The sequence below is a fragment of the Ovis aries genome, chromosome 4, assembly GCF_016772045.2.
Source record: "Ovis aries strain OAR_USU_Benz2616 breed Rambouillet chromosome 4, ARS-UI_Ramb_v3.0, whole genome shotgun sequence".
NCBI classification, from domain to species: domain Eukaryota; kingdom Metazoa; phylum Chordata; class Mammalia; order Artiodactyla; family Bovidae; genus Ovis; species Ovis aries.
This window is the reverse complement of record NC_056057.1, coordinates 96,546,926-96,564,264: the sequence shown is the minus strand read 5'-3', so window position 1 is coordinate 96,564,264 and position 17,339 is coordinate 96,546,926. Positions and strand designations below refer to the sequence as shown.

Genomic DNA, 17,339 nt, shown 5'->3' with positions numbered 1-17,339 from the left:
TGGTCCCACTTGTCTATGCACTGCTCCCCACATGGACCCTGTATTTCTCCACCCCCAGGAATTGACTCAAGCTGTTCTTCTCACCTGGAATATCTTCTTCCTTTTGCCCTACAATTCTTAGTGTAAACTTTGTGTATTTTATTTAAACAAAATAATGCACGACTACCTCCTTTTTGGGAAAATATTTGAACAATATAGAAGTGTATGTACAGCAGAAACTGCAAGCGCCTATGAACTCTAGCCTTCCTTCCCCTCCCCTACCACCTGCTGACGGCACTCTGTCCTCCCAGTTTGCTCGTATACTTCCAACAATTTCTATCTGCATTTAATACACTTGTAGTTTTGTTAATTTCATTTTTAGGCAAGTGGGGTTAAACTAAATACATACTCTGGTAGCTAGCTTCCTCCTCTTCTAGACCTATATTAAATTTCCTATCTCCCTGGAAGCCCCCCTCACTGCTTTAGCATCCTCCCCCATCCCTCATTACCCTGCCTTGAACTTTTAACCCTTGGTATCCATACCACTCTTCTGATTCATCTGTTTATATGACACTGGGTTTTTAAACTATATTATGTATAAGTTTTATCACTGGAACATAAAGTCTCTGAGGGCAGGACCTTATCCTTATCTTTCATGATGAGGATTTAGAACTTTCAGTTTAGAACTGTATAATACACAAAGTACATATTCAAATGCCTTCATGGATCATAGCCTTGTGGTGAAGGGGGGCACTTGCATAACTCAGTGAGCTATGAGTCATGCTGTACAGGGCCACACGAAATGGACAGGTCACAGTGAAAAGTTCTGACAAAATATGGCCCACTGGAGGAGGCAATGGCAAAGTACTTCAGTATTCTTGCCTGAAGAACCCCATAGACGTTATGAAAAGGCAAAAATATATGACACCAGAAGATGAGCCCCCCAGGTGGAAAGATGTCCAACATGCTACTGGAGAAGCAGAGGGCAATTACTAATAGCTCCAGAAAGAATGAAGCAGCTGGGCCAAAGTGGAAACGACACTCAGTTGTGGATGCGTCTGGTGGTGAAAGTAAAGACTGATGCTGTAAAGAGCAATATTACATAGGAACCTGGAATATTAGGTCCATGAATCAGGGTAAACTGGATGTGGTCAAGAAGGAGATGGCAAGCATGAACATCTACATCAGAGGAATCAGTGAACTAAAATGGACAGGAATGGGTGAATTTAATTCAGATGACCATGATATCTACTACTGGAGGCAAGAATCCCTTAGAAGAAACGGAGTAGCTCTCATACTCAACAAAAAAGTCCAAATAGCAGTACTCGGGTGTAACTTCAAAAATGACAGAATGATCTCAATTCATTTCCAAGGCCATTCAATACCACAGTAATTCAAGTCTCTGCCCCAACAATTGATGCTCAAGAAGCTGAAGTTAACGAGTTCTATAAAAAGCTACACCTTCTAGAACTAACACCAAAAAAAGATGTCCTTTCATCATAGGGGATTGGAAAGCAAAAGTAGGAAGTCAAGAGACATCTGGAATTACATGCAAGTTGACCTTGAAGTACAAAATGAAGCAAGGCAAAGGCTAACAGAGCTTTCTCAAAAGAACATGCCGGTCATAGCAAACACCCTGTTCCAACAACTCAAAGAGACAATTCTACACATGGACATCACCAGATGGTCAATACCAAAATCAGACTGATTATGTTCCTTGAAGTCAAAGATGGAGAAGATGTATACAGTCGGCAAAAACAAGACCTGGAGCTGACTTGGCTCAGATCATGAGCTCCTTATTGCAAAATTCAGGCTTAAATTGAAGAAGGCGGGGAAAACCACTAGGCCATTCAGGTATGACCTAAATCAAATCCCTTATGATTATACAGTGGAGGTGATGAATAGATTCAAGGGATTAGATCTGGCAGACAAGAGTGCCTGAAGAACTATGGATGGAGGTATGTAACACTTTACAGGAGGCAGTGACCAAAACTATCCCAAAGAAAAAGAAATGCAAGAAGGCAAAGTGGTTGTCTGAGGAAGCTTTACAAATAGTTGAGGAAAGAAGAGAAGCAAAAGGCAAAGCAGAAAGGGAAAGATATACCCAAGAGAATGCAGAGTTTCAAAGAACAGGAAGGAGAGATAAGAAGGCCTTCTTCAATGAACAACGCAAAGAAATAGAGAGAAACAATAGAATGGGAAAGATTAGATATCTCTTCAAGAAAATTGGAAATATCAAGGGAACATATCAAGCAAGGATGGGCATGATAAAGGACAGGTTCTGTAGGGACCTAACAGAAGTGGAAGAGATTAAGAAGAGGTAGCAAGAATACATAGAACTATACTAAAGATCTTCAGTTTAGTTCAGTTCAGTCGCTCAGTCATGTCCGACTCTTTGTGACCCCATGAATCGCAGCACACCAGGCCTCCCTGTCCATCACCAACTCCCGGAGTTCACTCAAACTCATGTCCATCGAGTTGGTGATGCCCTCCAGCCATCTCATCCTCTGTCGTCCCCTTCTCCTCCTGCCCTCAATGCCTCCCAGCATCAGAGTCTTTTCCAATGAGTCAACTCTTCGCATGAGGTGGCCAAAGTATTGCAGTTTCAGCCTCAGCATCAGTCCTTCCAAGGAACACCCAGGACTGATCTCCTTTAGAATGGATTGGTTGGATCTCCTTCCAGTCCAAGGGACTCTCAAGAGTCTTCTCCAACACCACAGTTCAAAAGCATCAATTCTTCGGCGCTCAGCTTTCTTCACAGTCCAACTCTCACATCCTTACATGACCACTGGAAAAACCATAGCCTTGACTAGACGGACCTTTGTTGGCAAAGTAATGTCTCTGCTTTTGAATATGCTATCTAAGTTGGTTATAACTTTCCTTCCAAGGAGTAAGTGTCTTTTAATTTCATGGCTGCAATCACCATCTGCAGTGATTTTGGAGCCCCCCCACCCCGGCCCCCAAAAAAGTCTGACACTGTTTCCCATGAAGTGATGGGACCAGATGCCACGATCTTAGTTTTCTGAATGTTGAGCTTTAAGCCAACTTTTTCACTCTCCACTTTCACTTTCATCAAGAGCCTCTTTAGTTCTTCTTCACTTTCTGCCATGAGGGTGGTGTGATCTGCATATCTGAGGTTATTGATATTTCTCCCGGCAATCCTGATTCCAGCTTGTGCTTCTTCCAGCCCAGCATTTCTCATGATGTCCTCTGCATATATAGTTGTGCTCATTTCACATGCTAGCAGGGTAACGCTCAAAATCCTTCAAGCTAGGCTTCAACAGTATATGAACTGAGAACTCCCAGATAAACAAGCTGGATTTAGAAAAGGCAGAGGAGGCATGGATCAAATTGTCAGCATTCCTTGGATCATGGAGAAAGCAAGGGAACTCCAGAAAAACATCTACTTCTGCTTCATTGACTATGCTAAAGGCTTTCCCTATGTGGATCACAACAAACTGTGGAAAATTCTTAAAGAGATGGGAATACCACACCACCTTATCTGTCTTCTGAGAAACTTGTATGCAAGCCAAGACGCAACAGTTAGAACTGGAGATGGAACAATGGATTGGTTCCAAATTGGGAAAGGAGTATGACAAGCCTATATATTGTCTGTTTTTTTAACTTCTGTGCAGAGCAGTATGTGATGCAGAATGAAGGGCTAAATGAATCACAAGTTGGAATCAAGATTGCCAGGAGAAATATAAATAACTTCACATATGCAGATGATATTACTTTAATGGCAGAAGGTGAAGAGGAACTAAAGAGCTTCTTGATGAGGATAAAAGAGGAGAGTGAAAAAGCTGGCTTAAAACTCAGCATTCAAAAACTAAGATCATGGCATCTGATCTCATCACTTCATGGTAAACAGAAGGGGGGAAATGGAAACAGTAAAAGATTTTATTTTCTTGGGCTCCAAAAACACTGTGGACCATGACTGCAGTCATGAAATCAGAAGATGCTTGCTCCTGGGAAGGAAAGCTGGGACAAATCTAGACAGCATATTAAAAAGTTGTGATATCCTCTTGCTGACAAAGATCTATAGTCAAAACTATGGTTTTTCCAGTAGTCACATACAGATGTGAGAGTTGGACCATAAAGAAAGCTGAGCACCCAAGAACTGATGCTTTCCAATTGTGGTGCTAGAGAATACTCCTGAAAGTCCCTTGGACTACAAGGAGATCAAACCAGTCAATCCTAAAGGAAATCAATCCTGAAAATCATGCAAAGGACTGATGTTGAAGCTGAAGCTCCAATATCTGATGTAAAGAACTCAATCATTGGAAAAGACCCTGATACTGGGAAAGACTGAAGGCAAAAGGAGAAGAGGGCAGCAGAGGATGAGATGGTTAGATAGCATCACCGACTCAATGGACATGAATTTAAGCAAATTCAGGGAGATAACAGAGGACAGGGAAGCCTGGTGTACTGCAGTCCATGGAGTCACAAAGAGTCAGAAATGAATTGGTGACCGAATAACAGCAACAACAAGAAGGTCTTCAAATCTGTTTTACTGCAGTAAGTGAACTTTAGGGCCCTCATTTCCTGATCTAAGTTGGGGGAAAAAATTTAAAATGTACTATAATGAAATATCTCAGAGTGTTCATGGTTCTCTCCTAAGATTTCTCCCAATGTGCTCTACATAATGGGTTGGCAGATTTCTACAAATCAACTGAGAAGCCCATCAACTTTGTGAGAAGTCAGAGACCCCAGGTAAAACATTTCTTCTCCGATCTTTCAGACCAAGGACAGCTCCACCAGTTATGAACTCTCTGAGTTGAAAACACTCTTATAGTGAAGGGGCATTTTCAGTGCAGACTGATGTGGGAAAGAGTTGTAAAGGAAGCACAGATTATCCAAGGATAACACACTCTTAGACTTTTAGATCTAAAATCTCCACTCTCACCAAACCTCTTCTCCGATGGAATTAATCACTGGCGTAACAGCCGCAGCAATTCAGGAAGCCTTTCACTCTTCCTTCTACCATAAAAGCTGTAAAGTCACACTTGACATTCCTTTTGAAAAATGTTAGTCTCTTAGATGAGAGAGAAGGTGAAATAACCAGTAAAATAAATCTGTTTCATTTTCAAATACTGTCTCTTCAACAAGTTACTTAATACTTCAAATGCCTCAGTTTCTTTATCTATCTATAAGATGAATGTAATGACAGTGCCTACTTTATCGGATACTGAGCATTAAAATGAGATGACCAAATGTAATATGTAGCGAAGTCTGGCCTACAGTAAGTCCCCAAAAGTATTAACAGTGATGAGGAATATCATGGTATGGTTTTTCATGTTCTGTGTCAGGAGCTGAAAGAGTTTTCTCCAAGGGATTTTGGCCAAAGAAGATAGATAAGAGAGAACACTGCTGACATATTATAATGGTGAACATTATGGGTGACATTTCTCGGAAAATTTTGTTTAATTCCTCCAATCTCATTACAACAAATTTGCTCAGAATCTTTAAGCTAACTGCTGCTGGAAATAAATGGGTTATTAAATGGGAAATCTCTTTTTGTTAAAATTTCCTCTGAAATAGTATTAGTCATAACTGGATTTTATAGTCCTTTTGACATCTTACATGTCTTCTATTAAGTCTCAATTCTTTAGTCCAAATAACCAACTGAAAATGTCTATTTATTAACTAAGGATTTTGTTTTATCAAAAAAGTTGCTATTGGCCCCCAAAGAGTGTGTCTAAATCCTTCAATGGGAACCATTAATCAAATCAGGTAAAATTATTTTGGCTGATAAGTAAATACTTGAATACTTCAGATATCCAAAATAGTTGAAACACTTCCAGTTGATAATTTTAAGGTCTCTAATAGTTATTGAGACACTGTGGACGTACACAGAAAAAATCTAAAGCTTATGTAGACACAAAGATTCTCATCATCAATTTATTGAGAGTTTCAATAACTCAATTATTCAATTGCTTACTTCACCTGGCCAATGTCTATGTAATAAATGAACTTAGGCTATCTTAATAATCGAGAGCTGCCCTAATGGCTCAGCAGTAAAGAATACACCTGAAATGCAAGAGATATGGGTTTGAGATGCAGGTTTGATCCCTGGGTCAGGAAGATCTCCTGGAAAAGGAATTGGCAACCGACTCCAGTATTCTTGCCTGGGAAATCCCATAGACAGAAGAGCATGGAGGGCTATGGTCTATGGAGTTGCAAGAATTGGACACGACTTAGTGACTAAACCACCACCATGTTAATAATTAATGTGTGTTCATCAATGTACAGGTTAAGGGAATAAGATTTGAGGTCAAAAATTAGGGTTTAAATTTCAACTTGGTAATCTCGTAGATCAGTGAACTTGGGCAAATTGTTAAACCAAAGCCTCAGTTTTTTCATCTCTAAAATGTGAGTAGCATTTATTTTGCTGATTTATAAAAAAATGGGGAAATATATATAAAGAGTGATACTTAATAGGTTGACATGGTATTATTCCTTTTTTCTTTTTTAGCCACTTCAGTTTCTAAGCTGTAATAATAAACAAGTAAATACATAATATTGGCTTCCCAGGTGGTGCATGGTAAAAAATCTGCCATGAGACTCAAGGAGACTCAAGAGATGTGGGATATTCCTGGGTTGGGAATATCCCCTGAAGTAGAAAATGGCAACCCATTCCAGTATTCTTGCCTGGAAAGATCCATGAACAGAAGAGCCTGGCAGGCTACAGTCCATGGGGTTGCAAATCAAGTCAAACATGACTGAGTGAGTGAACATACACAGGCAAATACATAATATATCAGAGGGTGATAAGCATTGTATGGAGGAACGAGTTAGAACCCCAAGGTCTACCAATGGGGGAAGTGGTAGCTAAATAAAGAAAAAATAGAGGGAGACATGGAACCAGGTAACTTAGCCTCAGTCCACGTAAATAAACATCAAGAAGCACAGGACAAGTTATGTTCTTTCCACTTTATTTTTCATGATTATGACTATCAAAATGTGGAGGTTGCAGGCTAAAATGACGTAGGCAAGTAAAGAAGAGGAAGTCAAGGATGAGCAGTTGGGATACTGAGAAACTCAGACTTCCCATTGATACTCAGCAATACAGTCCAGAGGATGAACTGAGGTGTACCAGCTCAGTTTCTTTTGATCAGTAAAAAGAAATTATTTAAAAATAGCTTCCCTGGTGGTTCAGATGGTGAAGAATCTGCCTGCAATGCTGGAGACCCAAGTTCAATCCCTGGGTTGGTAAGATCCCCTGGAGAACGGAATGGGTACCCACTCCAGTATTCTTGCCTGGAGAATCGCATGGACAGAGGAAAGTTGCGGGATCGCAAAGAGTCAGACAGGACTGAGCGACTAACACACACACACATATTTAAAAAATAATATAACCATATTATAGAAAGGATATAACCTAAAAACAGAAAAACTGAGATTTAGAAAAAAAATAAACCTATAATCCCTTTAGCCTAATATACTTAATATTAGCACTCGGGTTCATTTCCTCCTAGTCTTTTTCTGTATGCATATTTAAAGATAACATCATACTGTATACAATTGTGGATCCTGTTCTTTTAAATATAATTTTGTTTCATAAGCATTTTCCTTGTTGCTAGCCAGCTTTTTATAACTATCCTTTTAACAGTGAATAATATATCATTAAGTAAATGAACAGTAATTTACTTAATTTAACTATCTCTTTATATTGTTAGATGTTTAGAACCTTTCCAGTTTCTTGATATTATAAATATTGTATGCATATACATTTTCTTTCCATATATTATCTTCTTAGATTTCATTTCCAGAACTTCCAAAACATATTGATAAAATGTTCCAGGACCTCACCATTTTATGGCTCTTCATATCTATTGCCAAGTTGCTTTTCAAAGGGATTATATCAATGTACAGTCCCCAAAATGGTGAATGTGAGTACCAAACTTCACTGTACCCTTGAAACCATTGGCTTGTTTCATTATTAATTTGCTTTTACTGCTTTCGTTTCCAGGTTATGATAATAAATACATAGTATATCAGATGGTGATCAGCTATATGGAGAATAGTAAAATGGGGAGAGGGAAAGTGCCAAGTGGAGGTGAAGGGTTGGGGTTGCTGTTTTTATATAGGATGATCAGGGAAGGCCTTTAGGGTTCCTACGTTGCTCTTCTACACAGGGATTTGAGTAAAAGTTGAAGAAAGTGAGGGAGTAAGGTAGGAGAATAGTCGGAGGAAAGATGTTTTCAGGCAGAGAAAACACCAAGAATGGCACTTAGGAGAACTCACACTGGGCAGTCTTGGAAGAACAGCAAGAGAACTAGTGTGGCCCCAGGGTATTGAGAAGAGAGGGGCAGGGAAGGAGATGAGATCAAAGGGAAAGTGGGCAGCCAGGACATATATGACTTTCTTGAGCATTGTGAGGATGCTTCTTTTGTTTTGAGTAGGATAGGAAGGCATTGCAGGGTTCTGGAAATAGGTGAGTCAGGAATTGATCTGTGTTTCATATGATTAGCTGATTTGTTCAGAATGGATTAAACATGCTCAAAATAGCATCTTTCCCAGTGAAACTCTTACATTCTCAGCATCTCCATCAGCGGTCTCACCCATCAGTACTCAAAACCACAGTCATCTTTCGCATCTCAAAACAATCATGACCAACTCCTGTCAGTTCTGTCTCCAAAATATCTCTTGCATCTGCCTTCTCTACGCATTCCCATTACCTGAACCCCACTGCGACAGTTTCTAACTCTTCCCTGAGGCTTCCGTCTTTCTGTTCACCACTCAAGCTATATACTTATACTGTCAGAGCAATTATCCTAGCAGAGCTGATCATTCACAGGTGTGCTCTTTATCTTTGTTGCCCCTTCCTTCCCCCTCCCAAATAAGGTCCAGATTCTTCCGGGTGAAATTCAAGCTCTACCACAATCTGATTCTAATCTAGCAGATTATCTCCCATTATTATTCAGAATTAACTCTGCCTTCCTGTCTAATAAGTTTCCAGAACCCACTCTGTACTTTCTTACCTATACCTTTGCTTTCAATGTCTCCTCTTCCCTGTATCTTCTGTTTAAAGCACCCTTCCCTTCCAGCCCCGCCCAGAAATCCTAACCATACTTCCCGAACCACTCCAATCAACACTTTCTTCATCCCCAATCTCCTTGGCTGGAATTGTGATTATTTCCTCTGTGCTCCCGTAAGTTCTACTCCATTACCCACATATTCTGCATCATATACCATGGTTTTGTAAATACGCTCTTTTCTACTAGAGGACAAGTTCCTTGAGCATGATTGTCTTGTTTATCTTGTGACTCCTACAGCACTTATTACAATGCCATGACTTTAGTAGGTGTCCACTAAATGTTTGTGGAACTTAAATATTTAAAAGCTTTGTTGCTGAAACAGAACTAGAATTCAAGTCATCCGATTTTCATTTCCCGGAGAAGGCAATGGCACCCCACTCCAGTACTCTTGCCTGGAAAATCCCATGGACGAAGGAGCCTGGTAGGCTGCATTCCATGGGGTCGCTAAGAGTAGGGCATGACTGAGTGACTTCACTTTCACTTTTCACTTTCATGCATTGGAGAAGGAAACGGCAACCCACTCCAGTGTTCTTGCCTGGAGAATCCCAGGGGCGGGGGAGCCTGGTGGGCTGCCGTCTATGGGGTCGCATAGTCGGACACGACTGAAGCGACTTAGCAGCAGCAGCAGCAGGTTTTCATTTCCATATTCCTATCCCAATACCATTTTATCTTTTTGACTTCTTCCTATGGTTCATTGCCACCCCATCTGAAGTACATCTGAAACTGCTAAGGAATTTTAAGGAAGGATGACTAAACAAAAAAAAAAAAAATGCTGAAATTATTTTCCATGTAGCTACTTAAGCCAAAGTGAATCTAATTTAGGGGCACTAAAAGTTTGACTTTGAATTAATAAAAGAAAATGGTGCATGCAGGTTTAGAAACGTTTTAGCTTACCAGGGTTTGATTTTTGAGCTGTTCAGTTCAGTCGCTCAGTCGTGTCCGACTCTTTGCGACCCCATGAATCGCAGCACACCAGGCCTCCCTGTCCATCACCATCTCCCAGAGTTCACTCAGACTCACGTCCATCCAGTCAGTGATGCCATCCAGCCATCTCATCCTCGGTCGTCCCCTTCTTCTCCTGCCCCCAATCCCTCCCAGCATCAGAGTCTTTTCCAATGAGTCAACTCTTCGCATCAGGTGGCCAAAGTACTGGAGTTTCAGCTTTAGCATCATTCCTTCCAAAGAAATCCCAGGGCTGATCTCCTTCAAAATGGACTGGTTGGATCTCCTTGCAGTCCAGGGGACTCTCAAGAGTCTTCTCCAAAACCACAGTTCAAAAGCATCAATTCTTTGGCGCTCAGCCTTCTTCACAGTCCAACTCTCACATCCATACATGACCACTGGAAAAACCATAGCCTTAACTAGACGGACCTTAGTCGGCAAAGTAATGTCTCTGCTTTTGAATATGCTATCTAGGTTGGTTTTTGAGCTGTACTTAATCTTATAGGTGTCAAGTTGCTGTGTTTCTTGGTATGCTATAAATTTGTAGTTGGCTGAGGGTGGGAAGCCATTTGCTTAATGACTTGACTGACAGCAACATTTCTAGCCCCTAAAAATATGAGATGGTTTAAACATTTGGGAAGAGACCTTGAGACAAAGAATAAGTCCCAATCCTTCCCTTGACTTCCCATCTTGGAAAAGTAGCTTAAGAAACTAGTGTTCTGAACTGGGCTTTCCCTTTGGTATTTGGAATTAAATAAGTGAATCATACTCATGATACATGTTACATACAAGTTATAATAAATGACAGCATAATTAAGTTACAGTACTTATGGTATAGCAATAGCTAGTATTAATATGCACATATGAAAATTATTTTTGAGTGGTGAACACTGATGCCTTAGGAAAAGGAAGACTGACTGAGTTAAAATACATATTTTAGAAAATGATTTAAGGTAGGGGGTGCAAGGAAGAAAATGGAGTGACTCTTTCTCTCCTAAACTGTTTTGCCACCTTCTCTTCATTGCAGCTTAGAAGAGGGTGCCATTGCTATGAAGAATGTCCCATTGAGGTTTTCACAAATTCAAATGAAATGGGATGATATTAAAGCCTTACATTTTACAGGAGAAAAGGTTGAAACTGAAGCACTATTTCATCTCTCTTTACTCCATCTCACTCTGAGCATTACAGTAGCAACTGACCTGTGAATCTGACATGAATTGCAATATAGGATCATAGAAATGAAAGTAACCTCTGAAGTAGTTTCATCTACTTTCTATCCTTGGTGAGTAAGCCCCAAGCTGTTACAAACAAAGAATTAGCATTTCAGAAACTTCCCCATAGGCAATTTTTCCCAACTACAACCTAAATTCTACCTTACAGAATGGCATGGGTGATTTTTCTTGTGCCCCGCAATGGAATCATGAAAACACCATTTTGCCATAGCTGATGATCATGGCCATTTCTACACCAAATGGGTTGCACTTCTGGACTCTGGGGAGACAGCACAGAATAATGGGTAAGAATTCAGGCTTGGAGAGAGCAGATTTGTGCTTAAGTCACAGCTGTGTGATCATAGGCAATTTCCATAAGTTCTCTAAGCCTCAGTTTCCTCACCCATAATTTGGGGGTGATAATACAGTCCGGCTGATCAAATTACTTATGAAGAATAGACTAGAACAAATGCCGTCCAATAGAAATATAACACAATCCATAAATGTGAGTCACATATATAATTTAAAATTTTCTAGTCGTTCCATTAATACAAGTAAAAATAAACAGGTGAGATTAACTTTAATGATGTATTTCACTCAACATATCCAAAATATCATTTCAATATGTAAAAAATATCAGCGAGATATTTTACATTTCCTTTTTTTGTACTAAGTCATCAAAACCCAATATGTATTTTACACATATGGTTAGACTCAAACTAACCACGTTGTAAGAACTTAATAGCCACCTGTGGCCAGTGGCTACCATATTCGAAAGTTCAGGTCTAGAAAAAAAGTTGTAAAGCATGTAAGCATTATGTTAGGCGCAGAGTGAATGATAAAATGTTGGGGCTTTCATTATTATCCTAATATTCTTAGGGAACTTTGTAATCTCAAAGCCTTCACTTTTCTACACTGACCCTGGCCGTGATGCTCCTAGGAGTACCTGGATGGATTAGGTTACTCAGTTGAGCTCTTTGGTTACTTCAAAGGCCACTTCCTCATGACCACTCCCCATCTATTGTATGGAGAGGGCCACAAAAGGCGGGAACTGCATGGAGAATATATCCAGTAGGTGCCAATGACCTTCAGATACTGACATGTTAAACCCTAAGAAAGGGGCACCACCACCAACCTGCTACCTTCTCATAGAAAAAGAACAGGATAGGACATTTGCTAAAGCAACCACTTGCTTCTATAATTTTCCCCTTACAAGGGTTGAAGTGCTATGTAATACGTTGTGCTCAGAAATTGATTTGATAGTAAATATACAGTTAGAATATGATCCAGCAATTCCACTGGTATACCCAAGATAGTTGGACCATAAAGAAAGCTGAGTTCTAAAGAATTGATGTTTTTGAACTGTGGTGTTGGAGAAGACTCTTGAGAGTCCCTTGGACAGCAAGGAGATCAAACCAGTCAATCCTAAAGGAAATCAGTTTTGAATATTCATTGGAAGGATTGATGCTGAAGCTTAACTCCAATACTTTGGGTACCTGATGTGAAGAACTGACTCATTGGAAAATACCCTGATGCTGGGCAAGACCGAAGGCAGAAGGAGAAGAGGAAAACAGAGGATGAAATGGCATCATTAACTCAATGGACATGAGTTTGAGCAACCTCTGGGAGTTGTTGATGGACAGGGAAGCCTGGTGTGCTGCAGTCCATGGGGTCACAAAGAGTCAGACACAGCTGAGACTGAATTGAACTGATACCCCAAAATTACAAACATGCTCACTCAAAACTTGTAAACAAATGTAAACAGCAGCATTATTCATAATAGCTACAAAGTAGAAACAACCCTGATATCCATCAATTGAAGAACAGATAAACAAAATGTGATAAATCATACACTGGAATATTATTCAGTAATAAAAAGGAATGAGGTACCAATTCAAGCTACAGTATGGATGACCCTTATAGTATGGATGACCCTTTCACCCTTAGTGAAAGCCAGACACAAAAGGCCACACATTGAACTATTCCATTTACATGAAATATCCATAATGGGTAAATTCATAGAGACAGAGAATAGGTTAGTGGCTTCCAGAGGTGGGGGGAAGAACAGAATTGAGAGTGACTGCTAACAATTATGAAGTTTCTTTTGTTCAGTCACTAAGTCATGTCCAACTCTTTGCAACCCCATGAACTCCAGGCTTCCCTGTCCTTCACTATCACCTGGGGTTTGCCCAAACTCATGTCCTTTGAGGTGGAGATGCCATCCAACCATCTCATCCTCTCCATCTCCTCCTGCTCTCAATCTTTCCCAGCATCAGGGGCTTTTCCAATGAGTCTGCTTTTCGCACCAGGTGGCCAAAGTATTGGAGCTTCAGCTTTAGCATCAGTCCTTCCAATAACTGTTCAGGGTTGATTTCCTTTAGGATTGACCAGTTTAATCTCCTTGTTGTCCAAAGGACTTTCAAGAGTTTTCTCTGGCATCACAATTCAAAGGTATCAATTATCTGGCATTTAGTCTTCATTTAGCTTTGACTATATGGACCTTTGTCAGCAAGTGATGTCTCTGCTTTTAATATGCTGTCTAGGTTTGTCATAGCTTTTCTTTCAATGAGCAAATGTCTTTTAATTCTGTGGCTGTAGTCACCATTCACAGTGATTTTGGAGTCCAAGAAAATAAAATCTGTCTTGTTTCCACCTTTTCCACCATTTATTTGCCATTAAGTGATGGGACCACATACCATGATCTTAGTTTTCTGAATATTGAGTTTTAAGCCAGCTTTTCACTCTCCTCTTTCACCCTCATCAAGAGGCTCTTTTGTTCTCCTTCACTTTCTGCCATTAGAGTGGTATCATCTGGATATCTGAGGTTGTTGATATTTCTCCCAGTAATCTTGATTCCAGCTTGTGAGTCATCCAACCCGACATTTCACAGGATGTACCCTGCATATAAGTTAACTAAGCAGGGTGACAATATACAACCTTGAAGTACTCCTTTCCCAATTTGGAACCAGTCCATTGTTCTATGTCTGGTTCTAACTGTTGCATCTTGGCTTGTACACAGGTTTCTTAGGAGACAGGAAAGGTGGTCTGGTATTCCCATCTCTTGAAGAGTTTCTTTTGGGTTGATGGAAATATTTTGGAATTGGATAATGGCAATGGTTGTACAACACTGTGAATATACTAAAAACTACTGAATTGTTAAAAAAAAGAAAGTTGATTTGTTTTCCTACGGATGCACAGTCAGATACATAAGTACTGCCAAAGCCCCAGAATAGAAAAGTATTTGTAAGACTTTAAAAATAGAAGAAATCACCTGTGTCCTAAATATTATTTGCTAAGATATCATCTTTAACTTCAGCATACATAATATCAAGTCTTTCTCTCCTTCTCACAAATTAAAATTGTGTTACATTTTAACATTAAGCATATTAACCACTAAGAGGATACAAACCTCAAGGACACACACACATATACACATATACATGTGTACATGCTCTGCCACCTTAGTCATGTCCCACTCTTTGTGACCCTATGGACTACATAGCTCACCAGGATCCTCTGCACATGACATTCTCCAGGCAAGAATACTGGAGTGGGTTGCTGTGCCCTGCTCCAGGGGCTCTTCCCTACCCAGGGATCGAACCCAGGTCTTTTGCGGCTCCTGCATCGCAGGTGGATTCTTTACTGCTGTGTGACCGGGGAAGCCCATATACACGTAATGTAAATGCATATAGATATGGCAGAATTTTCTGAAAGAATGTACCTGTCACTCTTCTGTTCAAGGCTCTCACATTACCGTCATCTTGCCCTCAGCATGGCCCCACAGGTCTCCAGTACCACCTGCCTACTCTGTGGCAACAGAGTGTAGAAGCTAAGAAATGAGCCAGACAAAACCAGACAGCTTGTGTGGAAGTCTAGCTCTCACTGCTCACTAGCTTTGTGACTTTAAACAATGTTCCTAATTCTTCTGTGGCTCAATTCCCCTTTACAATGGGGAGGATAAGAGTGCCTGGGCTGCTATGTAAGGATTAACAGAATTAACATATATAAAGTACTCAGAAGAATGTCTGATCTGTGGTAGATACGAATAATTTACAGATAAAAATAAATATTTAAAATGCTGTCCCAACAAACAGCCTGCCAACCTTGCTAGAGCGTGCTGTCCCTTTGCTTCGAATGCTCCTCACAATACCTCCTTCCCTCTTTGCTTGTTCAAATATCACTCTATCCTCCTCCCTTGTTTGTCTCTGTTTGTAACATTTATCACTTTTTGATATTCCATGGATAATTATTTTTGGATCTTCTTCGTGGCCCATCAACTCCTATTATTAATAATACTATTATCGGTCTGTTTGCTACTCACCCCTAAGTATCATGGACAAAGAAGGCACGAGGCCATGTTTTCTGAATGAATGAATGAACGGACAACGGTTACTTTTGGGCAGTGGCACTGGGGATGGGGATAGGAATGAGATGTACTTTTCACTGAACATCCTTTAGCACTATTTTATATTTTACCACGTGCTTATGTTCTTGTCATAACAATGAAAAATGTGAAATAAAACACTGGAGGAAATGAGAGTAAGCAGATCTTAGGAGAAGCTGGTAGCATAAAACAGGAAGACTTCAGGGATCCCTGACCAGAGGAAGATTTGGGAGAAGAGTATAAAGATGCTCCTGTAAGCCACCTTAAAACCTTACCCCTGAGCAAAAAGTGAAATAACACCCCAGAAATGGCAAATGGCCTTTGGGCTTCAAGCACAGCATGTACACAGGTTAGCAAGAAGTCTTAATAAGATCTTCCGTATTGTGCAATACAGGTCCTGTACCTATGGGTACAATGAGAAAATTTTCCATGGCAAAAGGCCTGTTTCCAGGCACAGTAAACAGAAGCATTTGCTGAGGGTTATTTGCCCTCTTCCACCCCTGCAGCCTGGACAGGCAGCAGCCACAGTGCGTAGGATTCCTTGAGCAGCGACAGATAGTCTGTGTCCATGGCCTGGGAACAGTGGTCTTCCCCATTCTCAAGTAGTATTCAAAAACCTGATAAAGGTGATCCCATAGCACAGCATGGGACCTATAGTGAACTGTTCTGTAAACTTAGCCCGACTAGCTGGAGGTAAAAGCTCTGTCTTCCTGGTCTCCACTCCTCTTTTCCATCTCTCCCTCTCTTTTCCTGAGCTTTATTACGTCTGTTCTCTCCTGTCAGGAGAAAAACAACCGATGAGTCACCAGCCCCTTGAATAATGCATTATTGCTTCCACAGGATTTTGCATTTAAAAAGTGGTCAATAGGAAAGAAGTATGATAATTTTAATAATGATATTAACAATATTGATGGTGATGGCAAGATAGCTGATGACAGATATTGCTTATTGAATATTTACTGTGAATTAAGTATCCTACTAAAAAGTAGATACAATTTATTTTCTTTACTCCTCCAATAATCCAATGAGGTAAGTACTGTCATACCTACATTACAGATAGTGAAAGGAAAGTCACATACTTAGCAAGTGGCAAGTAAAGGGTTTCAAAGACGTGTTTCTAAAAATTTTTGCCCTAAGGAATTCCATCATGTTATTCAAGCAAATGGAATTCTAAGGTGAAAACTTTGACACTGGGGAGAGAGCTGAGGAGGGTCAAATAATCACAGGACTCCTAAGCAGCAATGAAATTGACCACTGAGGCTTGAAACTGCAAACAATATACTGTGTCTATGAATACCTAGGTTCAAATCCTGACCCTGACACTCATGGGAATACCTGGGGCAAGTCTCATAAACTCTGTGTTTGAGATGATTGTTAGATTTCAATGAGATAGTAACAGTGAATCACTGCAATAACTTGTGTATGGACAGAGAAGCCTGATGAGCTACAATCCATGGAATTGCACAACTTAGCAACTAAACAACAACTATATATGTGTGTGTGTATTTCTTTCAAAGGCTGTATATTCTGATTGCTATAAATCCCGACTATTAGAATAATCTATTTCTAGCTTTCATATAACAGAAGTGGTCTTTTACCTGATTTTATAATGTAGTTGTTGGTCTATTTTCAGTTTTTTTTTTTCAATGAGAAGATAGCATAACAGTAGAATTTCAAAGGAAGACACCTTAAATTCCATTTCTCCAATGCAACATTATTTTTTGCATTTTGCATTCAGGTTTTGCTAATTCTGAGAACCTACATGGATAGGGCACTATGTTG

The 17,339-nt window shown here is 40.1% G+C and overlaps 1 protein-coding gene across 1 annotated transcript in view; it reads right to left on the bottom strand.

The window, feature by feature from the left end:
- Positions 1-17,339, bottom strand: part of MKLN1 (muskelin 1) — a 384,978-nt gene that overhangs the window by 332,145 nt on the left and 35,494 nt on the right. The window lies entirely within an intron of this gene.